The sequence below is a fragment of the Triticum urartu genome, chromosome 4A (assembly GCF_056163025.1).
Source record: "Triticum urartu cultivar PI428250 chromosome 4A, HENAU_Tu73, whole genome shotgun sequence".
NCBI lineage: Eukaryota > Viridiplantae > Streptophyta > Magnoliopsida > Poales > Poaceae > Triticum > Triticum urartu.
The window spans coordinates 380,933,864-380,939,998 of record NC_141876.1 but is presented as its reverse complement, the minus strand read 5'-3'; positions in this window follow the sequence as shown (position 1 = coordinate 380,939,998).

Sequence of the window (6,135 nt, the reverse complement as noted above, 5' to 3'; positions counted from 1 at the left end):
GTGGAATTTTTGCAAGCCTAACAGAAAAGAAAAAGGAAAAGGAGCACTGTGCAACTGGGCTAGAACAGCCGCAGCGCAACAGGCCTAGTCCGAGAGGCGGCCCAGCGCACTGGTGCACGCGTGCGCGCCCGGTTTAAACCTGATGGGCGGGGCCCAGGCGTCAGCGAGAGAGAGAGAGGCGATGGAGGGGAGAGGCTGACAATCGGGGCCCACCTGTCATCCCTAACCCCGAGTCCAGACGGCCGGTGAGCTCACCGGTGACGATGCAGGGCACGACGAGGTCGGGCGAGGGCACGGCTGGGCTCAGCGTCGTGTCGCCGTTCGGGTGGAGGTGGAGTTGGTCGCCGGGGTGGCCTGGTTCACCGGCGACGAGGTCACGCGGCGGAGGAGCTTCGGGTGGCGGTGGTTCCGGCCGTTTCCGGCGGCTACAGAGAGGGGAAATAGGGGGAAACGGATCAGTGGAGTGCGGGGGTTCCAGATCGGGGCTTAGAAGCAGCAGGGACGGCCTGTACCTCGTGATCTCCGGCGAGCCAAAGCAGCGGAGGTCGAGCTCAATCTCGAGCTCGGGCGGCTTTGGAGAGGAACCGGGGGGGCAGGGGGATGATTTGGTGGTGCAGAGGGCTAGTGGTGAGGAGAGGAGAGCTCAGGGAGGCCCTTAAATAGGAGAACGGCGGGGTGCCGTGGACCCGTGCACCGGCGAGCTCCTGCTCGTCGCCACAGGGCTCGGGAGGAGCTAGCTCTGTGTCTGGGGTGTTTCTGGGCATGGACTACGCCGAGGGGAGCTAAGGGAGAGAGCGGGGTAAGGCCAGAGATGCCGCGCGTGTGAGGCCGCTCATTGGAGCTCTCGGGCGGACGGCACGCGTGCGAGCAGGGGCAACAGGAGGGAGAAGTAGGAGGGGGACCAGACCGTAGCATATTGCGGACGCCGAGGAGCATCGTCGGGCGCGCTGGGGAGGCCCGAGGTGGCCGAAGGTGCTTGGCAGGGGGCGGCTACAGTGTGGGAGCGCACTGTAGCGCGCTCCAGAGCGCCCAAATGGCCGGCATGGCCATTTTCTACGCAATGTGGGCGCGGCCAAAGGTGTCTGGTAGCTCTAGGGGGAAGTAAAGAAGTGGGCTATGGCCTTGGATGCTTTGGGTGGCCAGTGGGTGAAGAGAGAGGAAGGAGAAGAGTGGAAATGGGGCTGTCCAGAATAGAAAATTGGTGGTTTCATCCCCTTGATCAATGGGCATTGACTTGTGCTAAATGCCAGAGGTAGAGGGAGGTTAGGAGGAGGTGTGGTAAAGGGGAGAACTCATTTGGATTAGTGGAAGAGGCCCAAACAGGGTTTTTATTTAAAATGCAGAAGGTGTTTGATATGGTTTTGGGGTACTTGCCCTGATTTCCTTCTTGTGAAACGTGGCAGGGGTGTTTGTCATGACAAAATGACAGGGTAGAAGGAAGATGAGCTCATTTGGAAGAGTTTGCTAATGTAACCTTGGCAAACCCTAGAAATTAGCATAAATGAACTTGTGTAGATCTAGTTGAGCAAATCACTTCCACTTGATGCACCACTTGGTGTAGTAGCCTCATTTGGTCATGTGAATATTCTCACAAAAGTTGGGATCAAGGAGAGAAAGTTGGTAGTACAAAGTTGTTCAAATTTGATTCTGGTCACAGAGGGTTTCGGGGCATTTTGGTGAGCCAAAATGACCTTGATTGATATGAGGCTTTGCAAGGTGATCACAATATGCATTTGTGACTTGCTAGATTTTCGCTGGATTTTATGAAAATATTTCCCGTAGAAATATTTCAAATCCTTGAAATGGGCATAAATGGTTTTGGGAGGTTTTGTCCAACATTTTGAACATGACCATGTGTTGAAACTCTTATATATGGAAAATATATGTCCACTGAGTTTCCCTGATTTTTGTCAAATATTTTTGAAACAATCAAATAATTTTCCCCTATTAAAGACCATTTCTGGCCTTAAGAAAAAGCTTTTAAATAAAATAGAAAAATAACTTTTAAAATTATATTTTTGTGGTTTATGGGAGTCCTATATCTAATAGGATTCAAATATACCTTTTGAAAGATTTTTCACACCCTAAATCAAGTACTTGCAGTGCAAACCTCAATTCACGGGTTGTGGAAAACTAATTTTAGAAAATAAATTTTTTTGGCCAAATTATTTTTGTAAGAAAATACTGTATTTCTCTATACACATGGCATTATCATTGGGCAGAAGCTTGGGGCAAGGAGATGAGGTATAGAAGGTGGAGTTGTGTTGACTTTAAAGAGCACTTGAAAAAAACACAAAGAGAAAACCAACTCAACACATGGCATGATCATTGGGCAGAAGCTTGGGGCAAGGAGATGAGGTATAGAAGGTGGAGTTGTGTTGACTCTAAAGAGCACTTGAAAAAAACACAAAGAGAAAACCAACTCAAAAATAAAAACCAAATAATGCAAAAGTTTTTGTCAAACCACACTTTATTGTGATTTATTAGCTTAAGTGTTGTGGCATGAAAATCAGGGTGTGACAGACCTACCCCCTTACAAGAATCTCGTCCACAAGATTCCCAAACTAGGCGTGGAAGGGAATACAAAAACTGGACCTGGGGTAGTCTTCACGTCCTCATACTGTTTGTGCTTCCGAGTGGTGCTTCATTGAACCTTGAAGTACTCAATGGCGTGGCTTCGTGTATGACGTCCTGCTTGGTCCAGGTTGCAATTGGGATCTCTCGCATAGGTCATATTGGGCTGGAGGTCGATGGCTCGGTGATCGATGTCCTTGTAGCGACCATACTAGTTAGGAAGTTGGAAACATTTTCGGAGTGGTGTTGTGTGGAAAAATGTTGTGCACAGTGGGTGACTCAGGTGGTAAGTCTAGCTAGTAGCTGTCTATTCTTCGTCTTGCAGTGATCTTGGAGAGGGCCGATAAATCTTGGTGTGAGCTTCCCTTTGACATGGAAATTCTTGGTTCCTTTGAGAGAAGTGGCTTGCAGATACACCTGGTCTTCGACGAGAAAGTTCACTCCTTGACGATAGTTCTTCCTCCTTGGCATGGCGGTCTTCACATGTTTCCTAACCAGCTGAATGATTCTTCTTCCATCTTCAGTTAGACGAGTAGGTCACCAAGTAAAAGTGACAACCAACGTGACCAAGTACTCCATGAAGTTTCTGTTCATGGGGTACATAAGGTAGGCTGGGGCATTGGTGGTGGTAACGGTTGAGTATGGCCCAAGGTGTTCTCGATCTAGAGTCAATTCCCATGGTCATGATACGACCATGTTGTAGCTTGGTAGGGCTTAAGGGTTTCAAGGATTCTAGTGTGCGAGTGGACATTTATCATCTTATCCTTAAGCACGGCTTCTGAGATGCTAATAGTCTATCTAGTCCCTCAAACAAATAACGTTATACCACCGAAAGCATTATTTCGTATAGGTCAAATCCAATCATCACTCATGTGATCCATATTCTCATGACTCCCGAGAGGAGGTCTAACAAAATCATATATGTCTACGATCCCCAAACTCATATGTATGGCTACCCCTGAAAATCCATGGGCAGAGCATACAAGTTTCCAAGCGGGAATAAAACAGAACAATCCAAGTTCTCATCCTATTCTTCCAAGGTCCATGTTAGTGTATCTCTATCCTAAGGAGTCACATCGTATGCCACTCCAAAATCTTATTTCCTTCCTATGAATCAACTCCACCAACTCGTTAACTTCCATTAATCACTACATAATCCTTTAATTCTACAAATCGAGTGTCTATGGTGTTCCATATGATCTCCTAAAGTCCATATAATCCACAAATACTTGAAAGGGTTGTATCTACTATAGTAAGCCCACCAACTTCCATGGTCAAGTAAAATCCAAGGTCAAGCTTATATCAACTCCGACAATTAATTCAATCTCCTAGTTTATCGTCCACCGAGAAACATGGTACCATGATCGAGAACATCAGTCTAAATCCAATTTACTCCGAACCATGTAGACTTACTCACCACCTATACTCCACTAGGATCACCTATTTAAATCCAAATCTCATGTCCAACAAGAATTCCTACATGTTTCCCCCCAAGTCATTCATGTGATATTAACTGTCTCCTATCAATATCCCATGGCTAAGTTAAATCCATATACTTCCAAGAATTCCAGCTTGCGATCATAATTGTCCTACTAAATCCAGTTTACTCAAGGGTAAGGAGAGTTATGCTACTCCATAAACATGATCCCACCAAGTTCATCTACCAACATGAAAGCCTCATAATCCACCAAATAGTCTCATATAATTCCTCAAAGTCATTGATATAAACTCATCAAGTCATTTGTCCCCTATTCCTATATCCTCAAACTGGTCTTCCCTATGGCATCATCAGTTCTTGTGCTATATTAGGATGATAATGTGCTCATTCCCTACGTCCACTAGTTCCATAATGAACCTAATGTTGAGCGAAGTTACGGAGGCTTAAATGGTTCTCTTGCAATTCTGTGGGTTAAGCACATGGTTAAGGATTCGAGATGGGTTATCTCATGAAGTCTCGAAGGGTCTAGGGATGGGTTTACAGTCATGAGGGTTAATACTACGGGATTGCACTTGGTCGAGGAGGCTGTAGCAAAAGTCTTCAGTGTCAGTTGCTTGCCGAGGTGGAATCCTTAGTGCATTTTGTCTTGATGGTCTTCAGAGATGGGAGGGAGAAGTAGCATAGAAGGGGGATGCTTAAAAGGGGGTTTTTATGGTGCAAGTGTAAACAAACAAGTGACGTAAAGGCCACACACAATTCCATTAAGACATGATAGGTGATACAGTCGCGTACAAGCTGCCTAGGGCAAATGTGCAACTTATATCAAAACACAAACAAATAAAAACAAGCAACACAGAACGTGGTTCCATTCGAACCATCACACAGACTCGACTACGCATATGGGGGTACACGACTCATCCTACCCTAGGGGTTCTCGGACTTGGTAGTCGTGCTTGCTCGGAGAGAAGGGCGTTCAGTCTTTAGTTTCTGGGTTCCCCTTGTGGTGCCAATGGGTATGCGGCAGTCGGCCACCTGTTGGGACACATCCTTTTAATGTGCCCAAGTTCACCACACCCGTGACAAGTGACGGAAGCAAAAAGGTTGTCATTCAGTCTTGGGTTATGTCGTTGGTGGCCTGACGACGATCTTCTACAAGGTGGATATGGAAATTCATTCCTATGTCTCCTGCATGGGGTTTGGTTGCGGGTTTTCCGAAGTTCCTCGATTTGTTGCTCCTGATTGGCAATGTGGGCTTGTAAGGCAGTGATTTTCTGTCCTCGCTCGGCCACCTTCTTCTTCTCGAGGAAGTGAAGGTGCATAAGTGAAGGGAGGTCTTGGCGAGCCTTAAGGAATGCTTCGGTAAGGTGACGTAGAAGGTGGTCTCCTGCGTTGATGAAGCGTATCTGGTACTTGAGAGTTGGATCCTCATCTTATGGGGAAATCATCACTTGAGTTGGGGCTCCAAATCCGTTCTTGCCCGGCAGGTAGTGGGTGGCATGTTCTTCTTTCATTTCTGGAAGGAGGTCTCAAAGACGGAGGAGCGCTTCATATGCCACTTGCTGAATGGCCAGGTCTCTTGTTGGTATGGGCGGCGCAATGAATAACCACCCCTGGGGTGAGGTCTTGGCAGGCACAAAAACCTTGGCATAGAACTCCTTCTCGAGCACTTCATTTTCCAGTTCATGCAGGGTGTACATGGGCAGCAAGGGATAGTGGCATTGTTGGAGGCAGTCTTTTAGGAGTGATGGGAATCCTGTCATAAGGAGTCTCAAGGGGGCGACGGCCATCTACAAAAGTTTAATAGGGGAGGTCAATAAGGAGAAATATCCCTTAGGTTTGGGAAATCTCAGCAAAGAAGAGGAGCATAGAGGGTCTTGCAAACGGGTTTTTTCCTATCTAACGCCCATGCTAACTAAGGCTTCCTACAGTTAGGATGACTCTGATACCAGCTCTGGGGGGACCCCGACTCATAAGTCGTGATCACCGAATGCACGTGTACAGTGATCCCAGAGATCAATGCTCACTGAACACATAGAAGCTGAATAGCAAGAGTCTTACATCCATACATATCGTCTTACACAAATTATGACCATTATGGTCAAGTCTTACATAGATAAAGCCAC